The sequence below is a fragment of the Acomys russatus genome, chromosome 25 (genome assembly GCF_903995435.1).
Source record: "Acomys russatus chromosome 25, mAcoRus1.1, whole genome shotgun sequence".
In the NCBI taxonomy this organism is placed as follows: domain Eukaryota; kingdom Metazoa; phylum Chordata; class Mammalia; order Rodentia; family Muridae; genus Acomys; species Acomys russatus.
Genome location: NC_067161.1, coordinates 8,848,736 through 8,861,547, shown reverse-complemented (window position 1 = coordinate 8,861,547; position 12,812 = coordinate 8,848,736).

Below are 12,812 nucleotides of genomic sequence, written 5' to 3'. Positions count from 1 at the left end.
AGAGGGGGAACCTATAAGAACAAGGGGCACTGCTGGAAGCAAGCCTCAGGGGCCCGGAGGGGTGGGTAGCCTTGATGTCAGAGGTCAGAACATCCTGGAGCTGGCCAGTGGGGATGGAGCTGTGTTTCTGCTCAGATTAGTATAGCAATGGAGTGTCAAAGTCTGACTGGCACTTCAGAGAGATCTTCCTTGGACTTGGCTTAGGAGCCCGAGGGACTGGAGGAATCCATGTCCCTCTTGGGAAATGACAGTGTGGTAGGGTCACTGCTTGGATATGCCCCCCTCGCCCCCGGCTTCTGGGCATGCTGTGTGTCTCATCACTAACACACCTCTCAGAGCCTTCAGCTTTGCTGAGCACTGCTGTACTGAGGAGATAAAGGCATTAGGAGCAGAAGGACAAAGCTGATACTGGAGGCTTGGAGGCCTGGCAGCTTCAATTCTGTCCCTTCAAATGCCACACATGATTTTGTCCCCATGGTTCTGATTAAAGCAAGCCAGGCTGGTGGGAAGGAGGGGCCAGGTGGCTCCTGCCTTCTCAGCCTTGCCAGCTCTGGTCTGCTGGCCTGGTGGCCATCCTTGCCATCTGTCTCACCTCCTGCCTTGATAAAAGGATAAACCTATTTAGCAATCTCCCGGAACCTCCGAGCATGTCTATGCCCAGCGAGACACACTCACACTGACAGGTTTTTGTGACAACCAACACTAGGCTCTAAAGGAGTCTTTTTCCCTTCCTGTAACCCCAGTCTGAGCAACTCTCTTTCCAGTGCAGATACTGACAGAGGCTGAGTCAACTCGTTGGCTTTGTGCAAACGAGCCCCTGCTCCGAATAAGATTTGCCCTCCTTCCCTCACCACTCTCTCCTAGCGACTTCTCCAGTTTCCACAGGCCTCACTGGTCTCCATAGCAGCAGGAGTAACAATTAGTTGAATGATTGCATTACCCCCTCCAGTGATTTACTCATGACTTGTGGGTCTGTGACTAAGCTAGCTCCCTGACAAAAACAACTTGTGGGAGCCAACATTTAGTTCATTGTTTCAGAGGAGTTTCCCCCATGGTGGGTGTGCCATGAAAGCAGGAAAGAGCTGTTCTCAGGGTAGCGGGCGGGAAGCGGAGAGCAGCTGGAAATAGGGGCTGGCTTAGCCCTTCAAACTCAAACCCACTCTTTGTGGTCGACTTCCTCCAGCCAGGCAGGCTCTCTCTCTTAACAGCCTGGCAAATTTCTGAACGCCACCTGCTGGGAAACAAGGCCTCCAATATGTGGCTGTGAGAGCTAGGCGAGGCTGTGTAATTTGTCTCTTTGCTGGAGGCAAAATATTTGCCAAAAAGCAATGTAAATTTATTTTGTTTCAGATTTCAAGGGGGTCCCTCCATCACGGCAGGAAGAGGATGGCTGCGTGAGGGGCAGCTGACCACATGGTTCACAGGGAAAGAACAGGTAATGGGGCAGGACTTTAAAAATGAAACAAGGCGAGGTCCAAGATGGCGACGAGCAGCGTGGACCGTGTTTAGAAGCTCCAGTAAATGATTCAGGGAATTGCATGCAATTCTTAACCAGGAACACCAAGCTCCCCACCCCACTACGATGGAAGTATTTCACAGTTAGAAAGGACCAAAATACAGAAAACCTGCATATCCCTGCACATGGGAGGAGTGCGGATTTTCTTGGACCAGAGCGGCGGCAGCTGAGGTTTACAGCTGGGAACCCTTCAGCAGAGGCGATTGGCATAGTAACCGGTGGGTATTGCTGCGGGAGAGAGGACTCAGTTTAAGATTTGGGCCCTGGAACCCTAGCTGAACTCAGCACGTGGTTCGGGCCCCATGACCCAAGCTCAACTCGGCACGCCGCTCGTGCCCTGAGACCCAAACTGGACTCGAAGTGCGATTCGGCCCCTGAGACCCTAGCAGAGCTCGGCGTGCGCTTTGGGCCCAGAGAACCTAGTTGGACTTGGCGGGCAGTTTGGGCCCAGAGACTCTAGCTGAGCTTGGCACATGGTCCCGGTCCTGAGACTTTGGCTGGACTTGGTGCACAGACTGGGCCCAGAGTCCCAGGCTGAATTCAGCATGCAGTTTGGGTCCGGAGTCCCTAGCTGAATTCGGCGGGTGGTGCAGGTCCTGAGACTCTAGGTGAGTTCGGCGTGCGGTTCGGGCCCTGAGACTCTAGCTGAACTCGGCAAGCTCAGTGTGCAGTTTGGGCCAGAGACCCTGGTTAGACTCAGTGCTAACTGGACTAAGTGCATGGATTAGGCCCAGAGACCAGTTTGGGTCCAGAGACTGGTTTGGGTCCAGAGACGTGAACTGGACTCAGTGTGTGTGCGGTTTGGGCCCCACGACACTAACCTGGACTTTGTGAGCAGTCTGGGTCCTGAAACACTACCGGGAACCACAGACCAGCATCAAAGCTCCGGGACTAAGGAAATTTTGGGGAGACAGGGAGTAGAGTGGCCATTAGACCCCCTCCGCCTGACCTGCTTCAGTCTCTGGAGAGCTTCGGTGCTACAAGGGGACCCAGAAGGCTGTGGACACTTTGGCCTCACCCAAAGCACATTGAGAGATCCAGGATGATTACAGGACCCACAGTACAGGGAAGATGGGGATCACTGTCTGTGAGAGACCCAAGTTACAGGGATAGCCTCCTGCTATCCAGACCAGTGAAGCAGGAGAGCTTCTGGCCTAGGGAAATCATGAGAAAACGGGTGAATCTATCCCCAGACTCCCTACACCCACCTCCGGAAGCTACCTGCCAAAAACAGAGACGGCAAGATGCCTAAAGGACAGCATAAAATCATACGCAAAAAAAAAAAAAACCCCTAAAAACAAAGAAAAAAACCAGCAAACAAATCCTCAAGTTCCTCTCTCTACTAAAGCCTCTGCCTCCTAAATGGTCCACAGGCTTCCAGAACAGCGCCACCCCATGGGCACCAAGTGCTCCACACGTGCGCCGCTGGGGGAGAGTTAGAGTGGTTGTCGCGCCCTCTCGTGGCCAGGGTGGTTTCTGCTGCTTATCTGCAGTTGGTCTTGCTAGACTCTTCAGGTCAAGGCCACAGGGATGGTTCAGTGAATCAAAACTTTGCTTCAGGACTGTGGCTCTTACCTGACCACAGTGTGCCTTGGGATCTGTGAGGCAGGGGATCACCTGTGGTGGTGACAGGCAGCACTCCTGTCCTGGGACCCAGAACATCACCGACTCCCAGCTCGGCGGCTTTCTGGCTGTGTGATCCTGGGCCAGCAGCTAGACCTCTCTGTGCCACTTTCTCTTTACCAGAGCAGCTGGTGAGTAAGACTGCCTACCAATTTAATCTAACACATCTGGGCTGTGCCAGGAGCAAAGGCCCCAGAGTCTATATCTTCTCACTAACCAATACTATTGTCATAAGGCAAGGGCTACCAGCCCAGCCAATCCTAAGGGTTGGGGCCTTCCCTGTCTCCTCCCGTCTGGCAGAAGCAGCTTTCTTGAAGAAATGCAGCGAGGGTCCCGCGCTCTGCCTCCAGCTTCATGGAGCCAACTGGGGCCCAGTTTTGCCCTCAGCTCCCCTAAACCAGGAACGCGATCTGTCTGATCAGAACTACCCCCCCCCCACACACACACTTTCAGACAAGGCAGAGTTCTTCCTCACTCCATCTCAATCTCACAAATCCAGGCCAAATATTGACGTTTGGTAACTACAAATATCACATCAGGCCTTTAATCAAGAGCAGCGCAGGGAAGAGAAGGGAGCAAACACGTCCTGCTCGGGAGCCCGTGGTTCTTGTAATGGTTTCTCTAAGGACCAGAATGACAGGTGGGATGGGTGAGGGCTCTGAGGGAGCTACTGGCCCATCATCCCTGACACAGCGCACATTGAAAGTGGGATGCTCAGTGCCTGGGTCAGGACATGGGAGCTCACTTTCCTGAAAGGAAAACTGCATTTTCATTGTGAGCATTTGCTGTGCTGCGAGGCTACCCCATTGCCAGCAAATGCACCAAGCAACTCCTGGTTTCGGTCATTTGGGATAGAAGGCAGAAGTGAATGTATTGGTAGTGCTCAGGACTCCTCACCTTAGGGAGGGGAGTCATCCCTCCGGGGACAGAGAGGAAGCTGGATTCTTGTTTCTCTCATGGGGACACAGAAGGCAGAGCGACCTAGAATACTGGCCACCATCACACTGTTAGAGTGTGAAGGATGTGGCTTAGGGTGACCCTCACCCCCAGGGTTCCACACTTAAGCTCCCAGTGACAGTCAGTCCTGAGGATAAAGTTCTTTCTAACTCAGTTATTTTTCATGGCCTCAGTCTCAGGACCTTTGCACATGCTGTTCCGTTGGTCAGGAATGCTGTTTCTCAAGAGGGCTATCCTGGTCTCGTCTTCATCTGCTTTGTGTGCAGCACTGTGCCAGGAGAGTGAGAGAGAGAGAGACAGAGAGACAGAGACAGAGGCAGACACCAGTGTGATTCACCCCTGGCTTGCTGTCTTTGTATGTCTGTGTGTGTGTGTGTGCTCATGTTCAGATATGTGCAGGTCGTTCCTTTGAGGTGGCTTCAAAGTTCCATCTTTAAGTTTCGTTCTTCGGGGCCATAGGGGAATTTCCCTACCCAAGCCAGGCACCCAAATGACAAATGCTGCACGGCCTCTCTCATTTGTGGAAGCTGAGGAAAATGCAGTCAGGGGAGTGAAGGACAAGGTCAGGTAGGGGACCAACACAGATTGGTGAGCAGGGGTGGAGCTGCAGTAAGGCGGGCCACTTCTGTCTTGTGACTGCACAGGATGACAGGGGTGGGGTGGGGTGGGGGGGATCTTGGCACATGGCTTTGTTCTAGACATCTTGAAACAACTGGTAGCTGCTGATGTTTCTGACCGTGTGACTGAGCATTCATGGGATGTGAGATGGCCTCAGGTTAGCCAGACTCCATGATATCACCCACTGAGCACTTCATCTCTGCCTGTCTCCTCAGCTTGGTACCAACTCAAATCATGTTCTGTGGTGTGGGAACATGGTGGGTCGTGGATTCCCATCAGATCCTCATATGCTGTGCTCCCTTGCAGTCACGTGACTGACTCCATTTGTAACCCTTTTCTCCTGTCCACCCACTTTCCTGCCTAGCTTCTCCTAAGGCTGGGAGCTCACCCCCAAGTCTTGCTGAGAAGCTACCCTATCACCTGGACCGCTGTCAGGATGAGTTCCCAAGATTCCTTCTCTTCCTTACAAGGGAGGACAGGCCATGCTCTTCCTGACTCTCTTCTCCCAGCTCGCTTTGCAGTTCTCGACGCCCCCTTCCACATCTCACCTTAGGCCCAGGCCATCTCAGTGCTGAGGTATTCTAAAGGTGAGTGGGTGCCCATGCGGGTGGCTGGCCTCCCATCCTGCACAGCCTGCATTTCTGGTTGTGACACTCACATCGTCACCCTTTCACCCTGAGACGCCCTTTTGTTCTGTATCCCGGTGTGTTCAACTTCATTTAACTGATACAAATGGTCAGTTTAATAAACACTGTCAATACAACCTAATGGCTCATCCATCCGTGCAGCCAGCCAGCCCACACTGCTATGCATTTAGCCAATCCATTCATGCAGTCATGCATTTAGCCATCCTTGAATCGATGCCTCCATGCACCTGATATCAGGCACCTACCATATGATCCAAGCATGCGTATATTTATCCATCCATGAATCTATGCATCTGTGCATCTCTGCATCCATCCATTTGATATCAGGCACTTAGTATATGATCCAAGCATGCCTGCGTGCATCCATCTGATGTCAGGTACCCAATAGATATCCTGTGTGCCTGCTGAGGTGGTCCTGCGACCCATAATACTCATTGGCACCCCCTCCTGGAGCCTTCTTTCAGAGCAGGAAGTAGACATAAATGGATCTCCATGTTTCTTTACATATGTGCTCCATGTGGTGGATGGCAGCTCTGGGAAAAGACTTCTGTTACATTGAAACCTGTCTCAGATGATGAGATCATGTGAGCCTCTGGTGTAGGGAGCGCATGAGCTGAGCGCTGAAGTCACACAGAGGGTAGGGCATGTGCAAAGGCCCTGTATCCCGATCATGGGAGCCTTCGTAGAGAACTGTGAGAAGCCAGCCAGAACGTGGGAGGTCAGAGAGTGAAGGAGGGGCTCTAAATGACATCAAGGGGTCCTTAAGGCCAGGTCACTGTGACATTGCTGCCTTTTTCCCACAGCACAGGAAGGCCTGCAGGCTGCGGGAGAGGTGGCCTTGTTTGCATTTTGCCAGAAGCTGGGGTAGGGGGACTGAGGTCCTGAGAAAGAAAACCCATCATGGGCTGGCAGTGGTCGGTCTCCTTCAGGTGGCTGCACCGAAGCGCAGGGTGGATCCTCCAAGGCCCGTGGTGCCTGCACAGCTATGAAGCTATGAGTGTCTAGCCTGGCATAAGCCTGATGGCTTCATTACAAGAGAGTGAAAGGACACGTTTCCACATGTGGGTTCCAGTGTCACCCCACCTTTGCCTCTCCTACCTGCCTGTGTATCCATGGCATTAGACAGTCTATGTTGTCGGTCTAAAGATGGTGGGGAGACATCCCATCCTTTCTCAAGAGTATGTGTGTTTGTGGCTATGTGCGTACACAGGGGTGCATAATAACATGATGGTGCATGGAGGCTGGAGGTCAACCTCAAGCATCATTCATTCCTTTCTATTTCTCTTTAAGACAGGGTCTCTCAGATTCCTAGAACTCACCAAGCAGTTCAGCCTAGGGACCTGCCTGTCCCTGCCTCTCCAGCTCTGGGATCACATGGACATACCACCATGTCTGGCCTCGTGGGTTCTAGGGAATCTAATTCAGGTCTTTTATGTTTGCCTCGAGCTCGCCTAATGACTGGGCCTTCTCCAAGAGGCAGTTTTCATTTTTAGAGGGTAAGGACCCCAGGATATCAAGCCTAGCTCCACAGATGCCTCTTGCTATAGTTTTGTGGGAGGCGTCTGTTGGCTACTGGGACAACACTAGGGTCATGTCCCTGCACCTGGGTTCCATGCCCCTGCGCCTGGGTTCCATGCCCCTGCACCTGGGTTCCATGTCCCTGCACCTGGGTTCCATGTCCCTGCACCTGGGTTCCATGTCCCTGCACCTGGGTTCCATGTCCCTGCACCTGGGTTCCATGTCCCTGCACCTGGGTTCCATGTCCCTGCACCTGGGCTTCATGTCCCTGCACCTGGGTTCCATGTCCCTGCACCTGGCCTCCATGTCCCTGCACCTGGGCTCCATGTCCCTGCACCTGGGCTCCATGTCCCTGCACCTGGGCTCCATGTCCCTGCACCTGGGCTCCATGTCCCTGCACCTGGGCTCCATGTCCCTGCACCTGGGCTCCATGTCCCTGCACCTGGGTTCCATGTCCCTGCACCTGGCCTCCATGCCCTGCACCTGGGTTCCATGCCCCTGCACCTGGGTTCCATGCCCCTGCACCTGGGTCATGCCCCTGCACCGGGTCCGCCCTGCACCTGGGGTTCCATGTCCCTGCACCTGGGTTCCATGTCCCTGCACCTGGGTTCCATGTCCCTGCACCTGGGTTCATGTCCCTGCACTGGGTTCCATGTCCCTGCACCTGGGCTTCATGTCCCTGCACCTGGTTCCATGTCCCTGCACCTGGCCTCCATGTCCCTGCACCTGGGCTCCATGTCCCTGCACCTGGGCTCCATGTCCCTGCACCTGGGCTCCATGTCCCTGCACCTGGGCTCCATGTCCCTGCACCTGGGCTCCATGTCCCTGCACCTGGGCTCCATGTCCCTGCACCTGGGCTCCATGTCCCTGCACCTGGGCTCCATGTCCCTGCACCTGGGTTCCATGTCCCTGCACCTGGGTTCCATGTTCACTGGTGAGATCAGCAGAGCCCTTCACACTCGGTTGTTTCCTTGCACGTGTTCATATTCAAGTCCCTGCCTCATCCTTATTTTACCCCCCCCCCACCCATGAGATACAGTCTCATCTACAGCCAGCATCAGACAGTGGAACCCTAGATAAACACAGAGTCTCTCCCCCATACTGCCCCCACTCTCCTGCTTTCCTGGGTCCTGCACCCGACTTCTGCTTTCCAGGTTTAGGAGGTCGTCTTCCTCAGATCACACACAAGGGACAGTAGAATGGTGTCTCAGGCTTTTTTTCTTATTATGATTCTTGTCTTTACTGTCCCTGGGCATGTATGTCTGGCGTGCTGACCCTGGCTCTTTTTTGGGTACATACCCAGGAGATCATATGGTAGTTTTGTTTTAAAATTTAAAAAATATTTTCTTAATGTTTTTTGATATAAGTTTCATATAGCCCATGCTAGCATTGAATCTCTGCTCTTCTTTCGTCTGCCTCACAAACACTGTGGTTACAGGCCAATTCTGTCATGCCAAGTTAGGGTGTTTGGGATGGAGCTGAGTGTTCATGGTAGGCAAACATTCCACCAGCCCTGTTTGTAACTTGTGCAGAGCCTTTGCATTGACATCCACGGTGGCTGCACCTGCTCACACCAGCGTCCCATCCTGTTCACACCAGCTTCCCATCCCGCGGCCTCCTCACAGAGAGCACTGGTTAGCTTTGTTTGTTTGTTTGTTTGGTGGGAAAAGTACCCACCAACTGTCAGTTTTGTTGGAGAAGTGGTCATCCGCAGGAGGCATCTTTTTCTTTCTCAACATCTAAGTCTGCATAACTGTTGAATCCAGAGGGAAAAAGTGTCAGCATTGGCCATGAGTTCAAAAGCAAGCTCATACCCTTGCAGGTTGTCCTTGAGGCTTGGTCTGGAGTCTCTGGGCATGTGGGGAGGCTTTGCTGGGCATCTTTCATTTGTTAGTTGTTCCTCCCCAAGCCCTTGGAGGTTTCAGAAGCATTAGGTTGCTCAATTTCAGTTCAATGGCACCGAGTCACTCTGATATGTTCTAATTACTTAGATGTTTGAATGATTCTGGATGTGGCCTGTCTGTCAGACGGCTGATGTAGAACTCCCGGGACTTTGATGTGGTGTTTCATTGATTTCTTTTAAGGCTCTTCAGAGGTGTATTATCACACATCACCCATCTCCCTGTTCATTTGCACAACGATTTCAAAACACTTTCATTTCCTCATTGTCAACACTCCACCCCCTAACCCCTGTGTGCAGCCTGTACTGACAAGAAGACGCATGTATCGAGTGTTGGCTGCATGCAGGTCCAGGTGCTGGACGCTATGGGTGTGTGGAGCTGCGGAGCACACGTGGCGGTCAGTGGCAGTGCTATTATTTAGACAGAGGACAGTGACCACACATAGACCCTTGTGATGCTTGCTACAGAGATGCCAGGAAGCCATTGGGGTTCAGACTGCGGGCTGCAAGGGGAACCCAGCTGTGAAGATGGTTGAGAACTGGGCCTGGTGTTGGATACCTATCATCCAACACTCAAGAGATGAAGGCAGAAGAATTGGGAGTTCAAATGTAGCCAAGGTATGTACTGAGTCTAGGCTACAGACACAGACACAGACACAGACACACACACACACACACACACACACACACACACAGAGCGAGAGTGAGAGAGAGAGAGAGAGAGAGAGAGGAAGAGAGAGAAGAAAGAGAGAGAGAGAGAGAGAGAGAGAGAGAGAGAGAGAGAGAGAGAGAGAGAGAGAGAGAGAGAGAGAGAGAGAGAGAGAGAGAGAGACCCTGTCAGGGAGACAGGAGAAATAGACAGAGGAAGAAACAGATCCTGGTGGATAAGGATGGGAGATGGGTATGGCCAGCACTTAGTACTCAGATGCCTTGGATGTGGGTAGTAAGACAGGCCTGGCTGTAATCTGGCATCTCTGACACAGGGTTGCCCATTTTTGAAAGGTAAGGGGTGCATTCTGCTCAAGTCCTTCAGACCCTGAAGACAGCCTGTCATGTGGACAAACGCCTTTAGGCATTTAAAGACCTGTGCTCCCACCCATGGTGACATGGTGGTGGTGGTGGTGGGGGGTTTGCTTTGACAAGGAGGCCAACTGCTATCCTGGACCACAGAGAGTGTTCCAATTGACCCCATCCCTATTTGTAACCTAAGCCTGTGTTGTCACCTGGCACATGGACAGCCTTTGTTTTCATGTATAAACACTGTGTCTGGGGGCTCCTTCCCTCAGGCTTGTCTCTGATTTGTACTGGGATGCTTGGTGCTCTCCTCTCCCTGGCCTGACCTCTCTTTGCAGGGCAAAGCCCTACAAAGGTCAACATGGATGACTTTTAGGGTGCATATTCCCACAAGCTACTCCGTAGTCCCTCCTGTCATCTCCAGAGCCCTTCAGAGATGGGGCCTTTTCCCCTCCAGTGGTCTCCATCTTCAGACTTTGCGTCTCTGTGCAAAGAAACCTAAGGGACGGCAAGGAGCACTGCCACCTGGTGGTCATTCATAGGAACTGCCGCTGCCTGGTAGAGGAAGGGGCTACAGTGAGCAGCAAGTCAACCCAGTCCTATTGCTATTCCCTGGCAGGGCCTAGCTCAGCTCAGCCTCTGGCTGTGTTGGTGCAGGAGTGACTGCCTTGCTTTTTCTCTCCAATTTTCTTGCCCTGTGATCTCAGTCTCCAGCAGGGCTGTCACTCTGGGCTCCTCAGGCTTTGCTCCGGTTTTGCTGCTTTCTCTGCATTCCCTAGCCAGGGCTGTTACAGAATCCAAGTCTGGAGACCAGGAATCATATGAGAGGGACAAGAGGGGGTTAGGGTCTCCTTGGCCACACTGCACAGGCTCAGCTGTGGCATCATGGGAGGTCATGCTTCTGTCTGGCACCTGCTCAACTGCCAGCAAGCAATAAAGCTCAATTGCACAGCAGGTATTTAGTGAATGGGTATCAGGTTTGAAAGCATACCATAAAATGCATACATCTGGGTCCTGGAGAGCACATTTGTTGCTTTTCCAGATGACCTGGGTTTGGTTACTAGTACCCACACGACCTCTCACAACCAACCATAACTCCACTTTCAGGGGGTCTAATGCCGTCTTTTGGCCTCCATAGGCACCAGACACACACCAGATACACACATATATGTATTTTACACACATAATAAAACAAACAAATCTAAAACCAATTTTAAAAAACCCAAACCCACAAATCTGCAGTGTGCAGCAGGATGGGTTTTTCCGTTCTTTGCCCCAGAGTCACCTCTTCCCAGGTCAGGAAGGCTCCCTGCTGTCCAGTCTTGTCAGAATCATCGCCATAGCCGCCTACTCGGTGTTCCTTCTCTCAAGTCCCTTTCATCTGTCTTTGAACTTTACATAAAGGGAGCCCTGACTTGATGGTGTCTCTGTTACCTTTCCTGTGGATCGCTTTGTGGGTGTGCTTGTGCAAAGGTGCCTTCAGGCCGATCCCTTAAAAAGCCACAGCTTTCTGTGTGTCATGGCGCAGACCTCCACACAATGTTTCAAACGGGCAAGCCTCACTTTTCAGGCCTTATGCAGAACAAAAGGGGAAAGGGAATCCTTACTATTTCATCTGTTGCCATGCCACAAGTGTCACCCACATTATCAGCTGGTGACAAATCCCAACTCCACAACATCGCTTCAGAGGTTTGGTTTGAGTCAAGCTGAAGACAGCTTAAAGTGGTGCTTTGGGTTGGTTTTTTACTGAATAAGTTGCTTGTACATCACCGAGTGGCCTTCTACGGGGACCCTGCTGCATTTGCATTTAAGTGCATGGTGGATCCACCTACCACTCAGCCTCCGTAGTTGCCCAGAAGGGTCTTGGGAGCTGGGAAATTCTTCACCATGTGTGTGCATGGAGGCAGCAGTGGGCCATGATGGATGTAGCTGCTTCTAGTTATCTGCTTTCAGGGAGATCATGGTGCCTGCAAGAAAGCTAGCTACCACCCAGACAGGGCAAGATGCTAGCATGCTTCTAGTCTTTGTAGTTAATACCCCTCCTTCCACTCTTCTCTCACCCCCCCCTCTCTATTTCTCTCTCTCTCTCCATCTCTGTGTTTGCATGTGCCCATGGAGGTCAGAGGCCATCTTTTCTCAGGATGCCATCAACTTTGTTCTCTGAGTCAGAGCCTCTCAGTTTTGCCAGGAGCTCAGCAGTTAGGCTAGGCCGGCTGGTCAGTGAGCACCAGGGGCCTGCTTGTCTCTTCCTTCTCGGCCCTGGGATTACGCTTATGTTTAGGTGGCTCCTGGACTCACACTCAGGTCTTCATGCTTGCAAGGCAAGCGTTTTACTGGTGGAGCTGTGTCCCCAGCTGCAGAAGTACAAGAATGACATGTGAAAGCAGCCAGTTTGTAAGCTGTCCAGAGACTGCCCCGGTGAGACTTCGAGTCCTAGGCGATGTTTGTTATTGGAAATGGCCTTGGCCTCAGACTCTGCCCACTGCAGAGTCTGTAGGACACTGACTGACAGGCTCCAGCCGCTTGGGCTGCCCACAGCAGCATGGGGCTCTGCCCATTAAGAACAGATGGCCTAAATTCCTAGACAGCAAATGTCTGGGGATGGGCATGTTCAACAAAAGATTATCAGGCTTGAGAGAAGGGCCCAAGGACATAGGGCTTGGAGTAGATTGCTTTGCAAGGTAAGCTCCTGATTTTTCTGACCTCATCTCTGGCCCCAACCCTGGGACTTCGCTCATAATCCAGCTTGTTAACAGAAAGCGATCTTATCCTGTTAGCCTCTTGCTCCAGAGGAACTGCGTTGGAAAAAAAAAAATCTCTCGGTGCTGCCTCTGGATGGAGCTTTTCTATCAGCTGTGAGTGACTGAGTTGCAGAGAGAACTGCCTGCCTGCCTTCCTTTACACACCATTAGCTGATGACAGAGAAGGGCTTCCTTCTTGTCTGGCGGCTGTCAGAAACTCACAGAAGACTCAGTCTGGGAGCTTGTGGTGTGACCCACCCGTGCTAAGACCTGAATGA